The sequence below is a fragment of the Phyllobates terribilis genome, unplaced genomic scaffold, assembly GCF_046119375.1.
Source record: "Phyllobates terribilis strain yellow unplaced genomic scaffold, ASM4611937v1 Scaffold_2__4_contigs__length_985480577, whole genome shotgun sequence".
NCBI lineage: Eukaryota > Metazoa > Chordata > Amphibia > Anura > Dendrobatidae > Phyllobates > Phyllobates terribilis.
In genome coordinates, this window is record NW_027362762.1 from 205,327,014 (window position 1) to 205,343,533 (window position 16,520).

Sequence of the window (16,520 nt, forward strand, 5' to 3'; positions counted from 1 at the left end):
GAGCCGACTTACCTCTCTCCACGATCTGCAAGCCTCAAATGGAATGTTGGCTCTGCAGCTCCTACTATAATGTGTGTGATGTCATAATGATGTCATAATGCAAGGGGGTGGAGCCAGAAACCGCAACATTCCGTGACATCATCAGCAGGAGCAGCAGCTGTTATTTAAATGGATCAGACCAGGCCATGAAATCAATTCATTACCATATAGATTAAATAGACTCTAATATACACCTTGGCCTCTGAAACCTTTTACAAAATACCCAATGTCACTATTGCCATACAATGTAATTCCGGAGTAGTTTCTACTAATTTGAATAGTGATAAATCCACAATAATAACCCATATATCCCAGTAATACAGATTAGATTATATGGATGGTTGGATGGGGAGGTGGATATACTACTGTAGATTAAATGGCCAGTAAATAGGAGAGGACACTATAGACAATGTTACTATATACCAGGGATGGGCAATTAATTTTCCCGAGGGGCTACATCGTTGTGGGGGGCTGAACCAATAGGCGGAAACAAATTCTTCTCAATATTAATATTAACATATGAATTACAATTATTATTTTATATTAATAATAATTGTATCACTTAACATTAAGCAGTTTGTTGTACTGTCATCTATTACATAGGTACTGTTGTCAGGGATGCCACCAGGAATTAGTGCCGCTCTGCACAGTAACAGGATCCCCATCCTCACTGAAACCAGAATCCTCAAAAATAAAATACATAACAGCAGTAATAATATCCCTTAATTAACCCCTACAATAATAATGTCCCACATCCTGGCCCCATGTCTCCATCCTGCCCCCATGTCTCTGACGCGCCCCTGGGCCTGTGTCGCGCTGCGTTGCGCACGCGGGAGCTTACCCGGAGCCGGATCTCTTGAGGGTTGTAGTCTCGTGGCGGTGACCCGGTCCGTGCCCAGGGAGTCAAACTGAGCGGCGATGTAACAGCGTTAGATGTAGGACGACTACGCCACCCGTTGAATGCAGCTATGGAGCTGCCGCTGCAGGACAGTCCGCTGAGGCCGGTGGATGGATGGTGCAGCGTAGATGGTATAACCCCCAACGGGATTGGTATGGCCTCAGGGCAGCAGATGTGGATGATGGGGGTAGCAGGAACCACTCAGAGATGGTGCGGTGTAATTCAGGGTCTTTACTGGTAACAACGATAGACCCTCCCGGAGTACTTGCTAGTGAACGGGGCCTGGTCAGTCCTTGAGCAGATGGGATCTCCCCTGGCCAGGCGGAGTTGTAGGCCTCCCAAACTGACTGTACTCTTCTGGCTACCTTGCTAGAAGCGGATATAAGTAGCCCACGTCCCTGAGTGTACCGTGTGGTGCTCACCCGTATGGCCGGTGACTCGGGGCCTTCTAATGGCTTCCGCTCCACGATGGTGGTGCTGGTCCCACGCGTGTGACCGTGCCTTCGGGTTTCTGGGCCTGAGGACCTGAAATCCCCTGCCGGTCGGCTTCTGCTGCTGGGTAAGAGTTAGTCCCCACAGCCTCGGACGCCGGGTCCGGTAAGAAAGCTTCTCAGTCAGGGCGAGCTCTGCAGCTGCCAGCCCCTGACTCGTAGTAGTATTGCTTCTGCTGTTTCTTGTCTCTACTCTCCTTGACTGCTAACCCTGCTTCAGCCCCGGGTTTATATAGGGGAAGTTCTTCCCCTCCCAAGACTGGGCAGGAGGTGTGGCATGCACAGGATCCCTGACCAAAGGACCTCCCACCTGCTCTCAGACATAACATTACATTACTGTGGAAACCAGACCCCTGGGGTGCCACATTCCCCCCTAGTAAAATTTAGTACTCCGGGACTAAACACATTTTAGAAAAACATAACAAGATATAACAATAACAATACAATAAGAAACACATAAAGGTGGTCACGGCATGTCCGTAACCGGGTGCAGTCTTTGAAGAAAGCAAGGTGTCCATTTCACCAAAACAGGGAGACGTAACCAGGTAGGGGTCTGTCCTACCCCGAGTCCTTAACAGTCTCTAGTCCATCCTGGGTTACGCTCCAAGTATGTACAAGGATTCCTGGTAAATCCACCAAGGATTCCTAAAAATAACTGGAAACACAAAATTATACACAAGCAACAATACACAGATAAACATAAATAAAACAATTTATACACTTCAAATCCTCCAGCGTGCGGGTAACTGGCCTCTAGTGGCCCTAGTGGACCTACGGAGCTGACTGTCTGGCCCTGAACTACAGGGTGTAGGAGCTGTCAAGGGTAAACTGGGCAGCTGTCTACCGGCTCTTTGTCTCACTAGGGGTACGGCAGGCTCACTATAAGCAGAGGGTTGATCCTCCTGTTCTGCTTGTGTGGAGTCTTCTGCCTCCTGGACCGGCTGTTCTTCCAGCTCTACCTGTTGCTCCGTAGGTGCTTGGGATGCTGGTTGGAGGAAGGTGAGTACGGGTACCACAACTGCACCATTGACTTGAGTCCAAGACCGAGGGAAGTCCCCGAGCACAGTACTAACCATATCTTCCCTTTCCTCTACGGGTCGATGGTCTTCTTGTTCCTCTTCAGGGTTCCTCAGTTGTTCGGGACACTTCTTCAGGTGGTCCCGGGATACAATGGCTGTGGTTTCCCCTCCGTCTTTACTGATGGTACAAACCTTCGGGTTCTCGTGGCTTGAGGGCAGTACGGTGTACGGGTCCTTCTCCCACTGGTCGTCCAACTTGTGGAGCCGTCTCTTCCTCTTCAAGACCTGCTCTCCGGGTACCAGGGGAACAGCGGGAGCATACTGGTTGTAAGTTTTCTCTTGTCTTTCCCTAGCCTGACAGAGACTTCGCTCCACGCTCTCCTGTACTCTCCGGTACTGCTGCTGCCTCTCTGTGTCCCAGTCTGTTTCTGGTGAAGTGTCCTCGGGTGTCAGGACTCCCATTTCCAGGTCAACAGGTAACTTACCAGGTCTTGCCCTCATTAGGTAAGCCGGGGTACAGTTGGTGGAACCTACCGGGATGTGGTTGTATAGGTCCACCAGATCGGGCAACTTCTCAGGCCACAGACTGCGTTCTTCCAGGGGCAACGTTTTTAGAAGATCCATTACCACCTGGTTCATTTTCTCACAAAGTCCATTAGTTTGCGGATGGTAGGGTGTCGTCCTTATCTTCCGGCAGCCATACAGATTGCAGAATTCCTGGAAGACCTCCGCTTCAAAGGCAGGTCCCTGGTCCGTCAGCACTTGGTCCGGGTACCCGTGTGGACGGCAAAAGTGCTGCTGGAAGGCTCTAGCTGCTGTTTGAGCCGTTAAGTCCTTGACAGGGACGACAACCAGAAACCGGGAGTAATGATCCACGATGGTTAACGCGTAGACGTAGCCACTTCTGCTTGGGGTCAGTTTTACATGATCCAAGGCTACCAGTTCCAACGGTTGCCGGGTGACGATGGACTGCAGGGGAGTATTCTGGCTGGCACGGTCCTTCCTTCTCAGGTTGCACGGGCCACAGTCTCTGCACCACTTCTCGATGGTTCCCCTCATGCCTACCCAGTGGAACCGCTCGCGCAGCAGGAACTCCAGCTTCTTCCACCCGAAGTGTCCAGCTCCGTCGTGGTATGCCTCCATCACCATGGCTGCGTCTCTTCGTGGCACCACTACTTGCCAGAGTAATTCATGCGTCCGGGAGTTAACCATTCTGCGGCACAACTTCCCTTTGTAAAGGAACAGTCGACTCTTCTCTGCCCATAGTTGTTTGGCTTCCTCCGGAGCGTCTGGTTCAAGGCGAGCCTCCGGCCGAGTCAGCATCTCCTTCACCAGTCGGACGGCAGGGTCGCTGTCTTGCGTTTCCGCCCAGTTGTAGTGGGGTAAGGGGTTCAACGTAGCAGCCTGCTTACTCCTTACCCGGTGGGAATACTGGATAGTCCCATGATGGTGGAACGCAGGGAGTTCAACTTCTTCCAGTCCCTCCGGATCTTCTCCTCCGTCCGGCAGGTTGGGCATCCTGGACAGGGCGTCCGCGTTGGTATTGGAGCGTCCTGCCCGGTATTTGATTGTGAACTCGTAGTTGGACAGACGGGCCATCCACCTCTGCTCCAGGGCACCGAGTCTTGCCGTGTCCAGGTGTGTCAACGGGTTGTTATCCGTGTACACGGTGAACCGGGAAGAAGCGAGGTAATGCTTAAAGCGCTCGGTGACTGCCCATACTACGGCCAGGAACTCTAGCTTAAATGAGCTGTAATTCTCGGGGTTCCTTTCGGTGGGTTGCAGTTTTCGGCTGGCGTAGGCGATTACTCGTTCCTTCCCCTGCTGGATCTGGGACAGTACGGCTCCTAGCCCGATGCTACTGGCGTCGGTGTAGAGGATAAAGGGCTGGCTATAATCCGGGTACGCCAGGATTTCGTCCCCCGTGAGGGCCATCTTCAGCTGGCGGAAGGACTCTTCTTCCAGCTCCTCCCATTTGAAGGGCGGCTTCTGGTTCTTGGCCTTCCGGGACTGGCCTATCAGGAGGTCCTGCATAGGTGCTGCCTTTTTGGTGAAACCGGGAATAAACCTTCGGTAGTAGCCTACCAACCCGAGGAACTGCCGCACTTCTTTTACGCTGGAGGGGCTTGGCCATTCCTTAATTGCGGTGATCTTATCAGGGTCGGGAGCCACTCCGTCAGCGCTCACCACGTGTCCCAGGTACTGCACCTTTGGTTTCAGGAGGTGACACTTGGAGGGTTTCACCTTTAGGCCGTAACTTGCCAGAGCTTCGAACACTTCCGCCAGGTGTTTCAGGTGGTCCTCATACGTCTTGGAATATACGATGACATCGTCCAGGTACAACAGGACCGTCTCGAAGTTTCTGTGGCCCAGACAACACTCCATTAGTCGTTGGAAGGTTCCCGGTGCGTTGCAGAGTCCGAACGGCATGCAGGTGAACTCGCTAAGTCCCATCGGGGTGGTGAATGCGGTCTTCTCCCGGTCCGCCTCTGCTACAGGAACCTGCCAGTACCCGCTAGTGAGATCCAAGGTAGAGAAGAAGTTAGCAGATCTTAAAGCAGCCAATGACTCCTCTATCATTGGTAAGGGGTCCGCATCCTTGTGTGTGATACGATTGATTTTCCGGTAATCTACACACATTCTCATGGTGTTGTCTTTCTTTCGGACTAAGACTAGTGGAGCTGCCCAGGGGCTACAGCTATCCCTGATCACCCCAGCCTCCTTCATGTCTCTAAGCATCCCCTTGGCGTGTTGGTAGTGGGCAGGGGGTACGGGTCGATACCTCTCTTTTATAGGAGGATGGTCTCCCGTGGGGATGTGGTGTTCTACCCCCTTGACTCGCCCGAAGTCTAACGGGTGTTTACTGAACACTCTCTCGTACTCCTGAACCACCCGATAGACTCCTTGTTTCTGGTGTGCGGGAGTGGAGTCAGTACCCCGATGTAGTTGCTGACACCAGTCCTCCATGTTTTTCTTAGAGCCGTTACCTTCCTCCGGGTGAGATGGAGGCAAGGGTTCCACAGATTGTATAGAATTTTGGTTAATGGTATATAATTTGGCTAGCGTGGCATACCGGGGCAGGTACACTTCCCTCTCCCCGATATTTATTATGCGAATGGGCACCCTCCCATGGCGTACATCAACCACCCCCCGTGCTGTCAAAATGGTGGGCCTACTGTCGGAGTAAACTGGTTCTACCATTGCCTGGTAATCTCTACCTTTCAGACCAATAGCTGCCCGGCACCAAATCATCATTTCACTTTTTGGGGGCATGGCAATAGGAAAAGGGTCACACATTCTTACGCTACCAATCTCACCGCCGGAGAGTTCCACCTGTTGCCGTCGCATCAGTGCCCGGATCTCTTTCTGGAGCACCCGCTGCTCGCTGGAGCTGGCGTTCTTGGCAACCTGCTGTAAAAGGAAAATCACCTCTGCAAGACAATTTTCAATTACATTAGTTCCTAGAGTTATTTTTGGGTGACTCTCATGTTTGTCAATATCTACAATGATCAGTCCCTGTGCTGCCAGTTCGACTCTACCGATTTTGATGGTCACCTCTTTAAATCCGATCTGTGGCACGGGCTGGCCATTGCTGGCGATGATACTCAAGTCGTCGTCAGGGTAGCGGGTAATATCCGAGTCATTCCAGTACTGCTTAAAGAGCACGTACGGGATGGTGGTGACCTGTGACCCGGTGTCCAGTAGGGCACTCATGGGAATGCCATCCAGTACCACAGGCAAGACTGGACATCCTCCCACATATCTGTCGCGCCAGTTCGATGGGCCTGGTGATCTTTTTCCTGGGGGTTGGCCCTCTACCCCAGGTTGTGCCCGTTTAAAGAACAGTACCTTGCCACATGTCCAGGTTGATTGCAGCGACGGCAGATGGGTCGTCCGTCCTCGCTGTATCGGTCACTGGGTCTTCCTCTGGCCGGTGGGGTCCTCCTTGGTCGACGCCACGGGATGTCCTCCGGTCCGGATGCCAGCTGGATCTTCCCTGGGGTGGAAGCCTGTAAAGACTGCACAGTTCGGGTTAGCGCAGCAACGCTCTTAGCTAGCTCTTGGACCTGATGGTGTAGGTCTGGAGCCGGGTCATTGTCCAAAGCCTGCTCATCAGCTCCCACAGGCCCTGCCGACAAGGGCGCCGCCTCCTGGTGGTAAGTGATAGCAGGGCGCTTGTGGGTCACAACGCCACCCGGTGCCGGTTCTCGGAGCACCCGGATGGCTCTGTCCTTGAACTGTGCAAAGCCCAGATGGGGATCCTGTAAGGCCATTGCCCGCAACTGGGTTCGGTGGGTATTACAATACAGTCCCTCTATAAACTGTTCGGTCAACAGCCTGTCCTCGTTTCCCACTCCATCAGGGTCGGTCTGCTTAATGGCCCTCAGGGCCTCTTGTAGGTTTAGTGCATAGTCCCTTATACTCTCATGCGCTCGCTGCTTGCACCCGTAGAATCTAAGCTTAATCTCGGCTGAGGTGCGGGTATCAAAGGTGTCCTTCAGCCGGGTTAGTATCCCTGCGACAGTCTTCCTCCGAGGCGGCCAGGATTTTACTTCCCTTTTGGCTGCCCCGGTTAGTTGGGCCACCAGGATGCTCACTTTTTGCTCTTCTGTGAGGGGGTACACCTGGAAGAGGCTATCCAGCTTTTCTCTAAAGTCATGCAGGGTATGTGACTCCCCTGAGTACTGGGGTAGCCAAGCTGCTCCCGGGATATAGGGCATGGTGAAGGGCATAACTGCAGCAGCGGTAGCGCTGGCGGGGGTTGAGGCAGTGAAGCTCTCCTCCGTATACGACATCTTCCTCCCCCCTAGTGGACCGTGGCCTACCTTGCGATGATCCTCTTCCGTAGGCCGCGGCTCCGCAGTGGATCGTCAGGGTTGAGGACCTTCCGTCGCGCTCCTGTGACGTCGGCGTCTGCTGGGCTCCTTCCAGGACCTTACGCAACGTCCGGACGTGAGGCGGGGCTTCAGTTCTCGCGCGCTTTCGGAGTCCACGCCCCTCTTCTTCCCGCGCGGCGTCCTCAAGATGGCGTCCAATGGCGGGAAAACTCCACGGATGGCGGGAGGAAGGCAGAAGATGGCGCCGGATGGCGGGAAACTTCACCGATGGCGGGAAGAAGGCTGAAGATGGCGCCGGATGGCGGGAATCTTCACCACAGGTAAGTTTGAAAAGTCTCTTTTTCAGGCACGCAGTACCCGGTGGTTGCAGGCACGAAATCCTGCCGACTACGCCAAAGTTGACGCGCCCCTGGGCCTGTGTCGCGCTGCGTTGCGCACGCGGGAGCTTACCCGGAGCCGGATCTCTTGAGGGTTGTAGTCTCGTGGCGGTGACCCGGTCCGTGCCCAGGGAGTCAAACTGAGCGGCGATGTAACAGCGGTAGATGTAGGACGACTACGCCACCCGTTGAATGCAGCTATGGAGCTGCCGCTGCAGGACAGTCCGCTGAGGCCGGTGGATGGATGGTGCAGCGTAGATGGTATAACCCCCAACGGGAGGGGTATGGCCTCAGGGCAGCAGATGTGGATGATGGGGGTAGCAGGAACCACGCAGAGACGGTGCGGTGTAATTCAGGGTCTTTACTGGTAACAACGATAGACCCTCCCGGAGTATTTGCTAGTGAACGGGGCCTGGTCAGTCCTTGAGCAGATGGGATCTCTCCTGGCCAGGCGGAGTTGTAGGCCTCCCAAACTGACTGTACTCTTCTGGCTACCTTGCTAGAAGCGGATATAAGTAGCCCACGTCCCTGAGTGTACCGTGTGGTGCTCACCCGTATGGCCGGTGACTCGGGCCTTCTAATGGTTTCCGCTCCACGATGGCGGTGCCGGTCCCACGCGTGTGACCGTGCCTTCGGGTTTCTGGGCCTGAGGACCTGAAATCCCCTGCCGGTCGGCTTCTGCTGCTGGGTAAGAGTTAGTCCCCACAGCCTCGGACGCCGGGTCCGGTAAGAAAGCTTCTCAGTCAGGGCGAGCTCTGCAGCTGCCAGCCCCTGACTCGTAGTAGTATTGCTTCTGCTGTTTCTTGTCTCTACTCTCCTTGACTGCTAACCCTGCTTCAGCCCCGGGTTTATATAGGGGAAGTTCTTCCCCTCCCAAGACTGGGCAGGAGGTGTGGCATGCACAGGATCCCTGACCAAAGGACCTCCCACCTGCTCTCAGACATAACATTACATTACTGTGGAAACCAGACCCCTGGGGTGCCACATCTCCATTTGTCTCCATCCTGCCCCTATTGTCTCCATCCTGCCCCCATTGTCTCCATCTGTCTCCATTCTGCCCCCAATGTCTCCATTCTGCCCCATGTCTCCAACTTGCCTCCAATGTCTTCATCCAGCCCCCATGCCTTTCCATCAAGCCCCCATGTCTCTCCATCCAGACCCCATGTCTCTCCGTTGATCCCTTATGTCTCTCTGTTGTGCCCCCATGCCTCTCTGTTGTGTCCCCATGTCTCTCCATTACAAAAAAAATGTTTTAAAAGAAAAAAAGTTTCTCCTTACCTTGCCACGATCCAGCAGCGCCTGGCTTACCCATCATCCGAGGCACGGTCGCCGGCATGAAGGGGGGGAGGCACAGGGTCGGTAACAACACACTGTAGGCCAGAACTGAGTTCTCTTCTGCCTGTATCCCCTCTTCTATTAAGGACTGAGAGTGGGGTGTATTGTGTGATGGAGGATTTTCTTTACTTACTGTTACATTGTCCATGGGATTGGAACCGACTTCAAATAAGATAGGAGATCGTAGATCTGGATTAACAAACTCACTTTTACTGTGCAATTCTTCTACACACGGCTGCAGCATACAGATTAACACATGGTCTTTTGTTAGTGAAGTACTCTTGGTTATGTGCCTTTAAAGTGTTCGTCCCCATCCTGTCCTGAGACCCACGATCTTCCACTTCTTCTGCGACCCAGCTGAGATTCTCCCCATGAGGGATACAGAGGCCTGCTTCTCAGTACCTCTTGTAGGCTTTTAGCCCAGGACTGTGCTGGCATCCAGATCAAGCATTAAACGTGTCCTCTGTTCAGAAAACTTGCGCTGATAAAACACTTTCTCCACCGCTGTATCTGCTTGCTGGAACCTGTCTTCCTGTCTGTACAGCCTTCCTTCTGCACTCCACTCTCTTGTATAGGACCTGCACCGGTCCTGTTCTATAAGGGTTGTGGACCCAAAACTAGGGTGGCCAGCTAACTAACTGCCTGAAAATAACATATAACATAACACATTTAACCCACTTGTTGCCATGGTGTCTTCATCAGCCCGCCACTCTTTTTCACAAGAACAATATATTGACCCTAGGGATAAATCACACAACTTATAACTACACAGCACATACATTCAACATATTATTTTAACTCTGTCAACCCACTTTTTGCCATGGTGTCTTCATCAGCCCGCCACCCTCCTTCGGGCGCATGATAGTGACGTCATATGCCAATGACATGCGTGCTGATGTCAGCTGCTGGCCTGTGATTGGCTGGCCGCTGTTAACTATTGCCATGCGGGAAGCTTCGATAGATTTCAAGCGAACTGAAACGGCAGTTACCCTGCTGGTGCCCGGGGAGAAAATGAATGGGGGCCCGACTGGGCCCCTCTGCCTGCCAGGCCCCATACGCCAGTAAGGGCAGTAATGCCCTGTTGGTGGCCCTGGAAATGTTATGATGGTCACACAATGGTTAAGAATAATTTATCATGCTACGTGGTGGGAACCAGGATATATACAGGTGCATCTAACTAAATTAGAATATCATCAAAAAGTTAATTTATTTCAGTTCTTCAATACAAAAAGTGAAACTCATATATTATATAGAGTCATTACAAACAGAGTGATCTATTTCAAGTGTTTATTTCTGTTAATAATTGTGGAGACTACTGAAACAGACTAAGGACCTTTTTAAATGCTTAGGAAGGCTTTGCATGTGTTTGTTAATTATTTTAAATTACTGAGATAATGACTTTTGTGTTTTCATTGGCTGTAAGCCATAATCATCAACATTAACAGAAATAAACACTTGAAATAGATCACTGTTTGTAATGACTCTATATAAGTTTCACTTTTTGTATTGAAGAACTGAAATAAATTAACTTTTTGATGATATTCTAATTTATTGAGAAGCACCTGTATATGTTAATCTTTTCACTTATTCCTTTATCAAATTTTTCCTGTTTTTTTAACCCTTTCTTTATTTTTTTCTGTGTTTTCATTTTTTTCTTTCTCCTCCTTCTTCCCCACTTTCTTTCTTTGGCTCCATTGTCCTTTTCTTTCCCCATGTCTCTATGTACTCCGCTTTATATTCCATGTGACCATACACCTATCATTTTATTTCTTTTGTCACACCACATCTCTTAATATGTTTGTTTTTTCCTTTGTTTTCTTTTGTCTTCAATTATACTCTTTTTTTTTTTCTTTTTCTCGTTTTTTTCTTTTCTCTTTTACTTATATATGACTCCCCCTTTTTATGTCTTGTTTCATCATGGTATTACATTTGATTTGTTTTTATTATTCTCTCCTTTTTTTGTTTTTCTTTATTTTTTTATTTTTCAATAAATCATGTGTGGTACACAGAGATCACTGTGAGTCTGCAGAACGGTGACATTACTAAGAAGAGGGGAAAAACAGCGCTGGACACGGGAGAGAGCAGCGCTAGGTAGGGCTGCATTTGGAGTATCTGCTGCCCTAGGCACTGTCAGTGGTCGCCCCCCCGTCACGTCCCCCCCCACGTCGTGCCCCCCTCGCATCCAATATCTTCCCCCCCCGTCTCGGCCGTTTCCCCAAGTTTCATGTAGCTCCCCCCCCCCATTCCATGTAGCACATATAAAAGATTGGGGTGGGGGGGGAGCGGCCCACACAGACCACAGGACTGCAGCATTGCATATGGGGGTGGGGAGGGATGGGAGAGGCCCACAGAGACCACAGGGCTGCAGCATTGCATATGGGGGTGGGGGAATGGGAGCGGCCCACACAGACCACAGGGCTGCAGCATTGCATATGGGGGTGGGGGGATGGGAGCGGCCCACACAGACCACAGGGCTGCAGCATTGTATATGGAGGTTGGGGGGGATGGGAGCTGTCCACACAGACCACAGGGCTGCAGCATTATATATGGAGGTGGGGGGGAAGGGAGCGGCCCACACAGACCACAGGGCTGCAGCATTGTATATGGGGGGGGTGGGAGCGGCCCACACAGACCACAGGGCTGCAGCACTGTATATGGGGTTGGGGGGGATGGGAGCGGCCCACACAGAACTGGGCCCATACAGAATGGGAGGAATAGAGCTAAGCAACAGTACATGTGAAAAAGACTTAGGTATACTAATAGATCATAGACTGAACATGAGTCAACAGTGTGATGCAGCAGCAAAAAAGGCAAATACAATTCTGGGATGTATTAACAGAAGCATACAGTCTAGATCACGTGAAGTCATTATCGGTCTTTACTCCTCTTTGGTCAGACCTCATCTGGAATACTGTTTACAGTTTTGGGCACCACATTTTATAAAAGACATAGACAAACTGGAGCAAGTTCAGAGAAGAGCGACTAGAATGGTGACTGGTCTGCAAACCATGTCCTATGAGGAACGGTTGCAGGATTTGGGAATGTTTAGCTTGCAAAAAAGAAGACTGAGAGGAGACTTAATAGCTGTCTACAAATATGTCAAGGGCTGTCACATTGTAGAAGGATCATCTTTATTCTCATTTGCACAAGGAAAGACTAGAAGCAATGGGATGAAACTAAATGGGAGGAGACACAGATTAGATATTAGAAAAAACTTTTTGACAGTTAGGGTGATTAATGAGTGGAACAGGCTGCCACGAGAGGTGGTGAGTTCCCCTTCAATGGACGTCTTCAAACAGAGGCTGGACAGAAATCTGTCTGAGATGATTTAGTGAATCCTGCTTTGAGCAGGGGGTTGGACCAGATGACCCAGGAGGTCCCCTCCAACTCTACCATTCTATGATTCTATATAAAAAAAAAAAAAATATATATATATATATATATATATTATTAAATGTGTGTCTATATTCATGTAATGTAGTGTGAGTTTACTAATATACTCACCTACTGTAGATCTCTCCTGTGTCCAGCGCTGTTCTCCTTCGTTTCTAAGTGAAGTCACCGTAATTGCAACTAGCCGGTTCTTTCTATGCTCTTTGCGTGAGCTGGAAGTATCTTTTATAACAAAAGCCTATGGAGCCTTGTTCTGACATTCCATGGACTTACATTGTAAAAGCCACTTCCAGGTCACACAGAGCTCAGTAGAAATAATCCGGGCTGTCCAGGAATTTCAGGGCCCCATACTGTCAGAATTTTTGGGCCCCTTAACACTCCGCCCGGGCTCCGCCTCTACCCTTTTAACCTTCCACAGTCCCACCATCCACTCTTGGATAAACTCCACTGCACCACGTCCTCACCAATCACACATTAACAGTTCCCATCGAACACCATATCACATACATAGCCAGCAGCTTTTGTTTTGACCAAAAGATTTTTTAAGCCTGCCAACCACGACAAGGTAGACTCTTTTGGCAGGGCCCTACACTACTCTAACCTATTTAACATATCTCTTTTTAGCTATATTTTAATTTATTTTTCTTTAAGGAAATGTGTCACATACATTTTTTAAACTAATTGAAACCAGATTGTGATCATTTTTTTTTATAATCTGTATTTCTGATTGCAGATTATTGTATTCTGTTTCCTGTACATTTATGGAAGCTGCTCTCTTTCATGTTTTGAGATATGGACATTGAACATATGCATGTATATATATCACAAGACATTAAGTGCCTTTTAATAATCTCACAAACGCATTGTTTAACAATAACCAGAGAGTAGTGAATGCCCTTAACATAAAAGCTTCGTAACACATTCCCACTATATATTTTGGTAACTAAATCTATTTTTCATAAGAGTCATTTAGTTAAATCCTTTGGTCAATTATGTAAACTGCAAAATTATCAGCTAACTACAGTGTTGTTATGCACCTGGTGTGTGGTGGCCCTAATCTGTTGCCCCTGGGGCCCGGTGAGCAGAAGCAAAAAGGGGATGGGCCTGGACTGCCAGCGTATCAGAACTTCCCCGCTTTGCTTGTGCTCACTGGGCCCCATATACTAGTAAGGGCAATAATGCCTTGATGGCGGCCCTGTTCCTGCCTATCGTGAAATGACACTTGTTGACAGCCCATAATACATGAAGTATGCAGCTAGTCTGTATAGATTATGGGATGACAGATATCCATTGCTGGCTACCTTATAGTTGCCATTTCATGTAAGCATTCATTCAATCTTTATGAAAGCATACATACAGATATATTAATTATTGTCTATCTAATAGGATGATGACAGCTGTCCAGATATGCACTAACTAAGTTCCTGCCTATCGTGAAATGACCTCCGTTGACAGCCCATAGTTCATGAAGTATGCAGCTAGTCTGCATAGATCATGGGATGACGACAACTGTCCAGACCTGCATCCCACAAGAACCACCCTGGAGAATGAAATAATTTTCAGTTCTCAAACTGTTGGGGTGCAGCTGTGGGACCCTACTTTCAAAGATGATGTCCTCCACCCAAGTCTCAAAAGGCTGAAAGGGTCTTCAGGAGAAGTGGGTACTCGAGCTAGTCTAGGCTATCAGACGGTCACCTCTGTAGCTGTACTGTCATCCTTCCTATGGTTCCAATGAGGGGCAGACGTGTTATTGGTGCAACTTGTGTGACTGCACACGGACCAAGAGGTAAGGGGGCCCATTCTACCTCCAAAGCGATGGAATTGTGCATTATGATGATCTATTGGGCTGCAAAGGGCTCATATATTGTACTTGCACAGGGGCACTCTTCTGTCTGTGTCCACCAGTGGCTCCAATGTAAAACTAATTTTCTGCAATGAGAATCACATCACATTAATAATTTCCAGGCAATCAAGATCAATACAATCAATCCTATCACTACGACTATGGGCTTTAGCAAAGTTGAGAGTATATTGTTTAACCAACCTCAGATAGACCCCATCCCTCCTTGGATATATCTCTAGCTTTTTGTTGCAGCTCCTTTATCTTATCCATGTTTCTCTCAATTGAATCATGTGCATCTTCAATCTATGAGCAGCATTCCTCACCCATAACAGCACAAGTTCCACCTTCAATTGCTAACAGGTAGTCAAGAGCCATTCTGTTCTTTAGGGCAACCTTCCACATTCGGTGACATCACAAGCTAATGGGGCCGAAACCAAGAGCCAAAACATTCGGTGACATCACAAGTAGAAGCTAATGGGGGCGAAACCAAGAACCAAAACACTCGGTGACATCACAAGTAGAAGCTAATGGGGGCGAAACCAAGAACCAAAACATTCGGTGACATCACAAGTAGTAGCATATGGGGGCGGAACCAACAACCATAACATTCCGTGACATCACAAGTGGTAGCTTATGGGGACAGAACCAACAACCATAACATTCCGTGACATCATATGAAGCATGAAAACGAGAGCAAATAGGTATAGGAGGTCCTAAACAAGTAAACAAAAGCAAGAAATAAATCCTAAAAAATATTCTTTATTATAATACTCGTTAAAATTTGGAAAATTTAACAACTAGTATAAACTTACAAAAACCTGAAGATATATCAAGCAGGATGACGGGTATTAAATTCTAAAGTCCCTCATAGAACCATGTGTTCACCCCTACCTATAGCAGAGGTTGGCACCCTAAACTATAAGCGATATGGCGCCCCCGTTCACTGTAGACTAACCCTATTGGTCCCTATATGACCCTATTCTTCAATTGAGCACCAACCAAATATCAAAAGACACCTTAAACACTAAAATATCCCAATAGTGCTACTACACCAGGTATGCCCATATATATGTAGGATAATACAATAAAACAGAGGTCCCCAACCGCCGGTCCGCGGACCAGGACTGGGCCGTTGGGGTTTTTCAGCCGGTCCGCAGCACCGCCACAGACAATCACTAAACATTGACAGTGTGCTCTGGTCAGCGGTGGCTCAGAGCACACTGTGTGGGGTGGATGCTGCCCGCTGTTCTAGACTCCCGCAGGGTAGACCTGTAGAGGACCTGTGATGACATCAAGGTACATAACTGTGATGTCACCACAGGTCCTGAAGCAAGGGCGGAACTACCGCCCGTGCAGCCGGTTCATTGAACGGGGGCCCCGAGGGAGAGGGGGCCCCTCCAGCCTCCAGCAGGGCCGCCATCAGGGCATGACTGCCCTGACTCTAGTATGGGGCTCGGCCGGTAGGAGCCCCCTCGGAGCCCCCCTCTTGTGCGTCTCTCTCCTCATGGGGCCCCCGGCCCCATGCAAAGCGCCGGGTCCAGGACATCTCATAATTTCTCTGACTTCCGGTCATGTGACGGCGCCGTCACATGACCGGAAGGCAGGAGAACCTGGTGTCAGCGATTTGGACGAGCGCCAGGATTCTGCAGGGATCGCATGGGGGTAAGTATAACAAGTTTTATTTTTTTTTAAATACAATTAACTAGGAGTGGGGGGAATGGGAGATGCACATGGGGGGAGGGGAGAGATGAGAGATGCACATGGGGGAGGGGAGAGATGAGAGATCCACATGGGGGGGAGGGGAGAGATGAGAGATGCACATGGGGGGGAGGGGAGAGATGAGAGATGCACATGGGGGGGTGGGCAGAGATGAAAGATGCACATGGGGGGGGAGAGGAGAGATGAGAGATGCACATGGGGGTGGAGAGATGAGAGATGCACATGGGGGAGGGGAGAGATGAGAAATGCACATGGGGGAGGGGAGAGATGAAAGATGCACATGGGGGAAGGGGAGAGATGAGAGATGCACATGGGGGGAGGGGAGAGATGAGAGATGCACATGGGGGGGAGGGGAGATATGAGAGATGCACATGGGGGGAGGGGAAAGATGAGAGATGCACATGGGGGGAGGGGAGAGATGAGAGATGCGCATGGGGGGAGGGGAGAGAAGAGAGATGCACGGGGGGGATGAGAGATGCACGGGGGGGATGAGAGATGCACGGAGGGGATGAGAGATGCACGAGGGGTGGATGAGAGATGCACGGGGGGGTGAGAGATGCACAGAGGG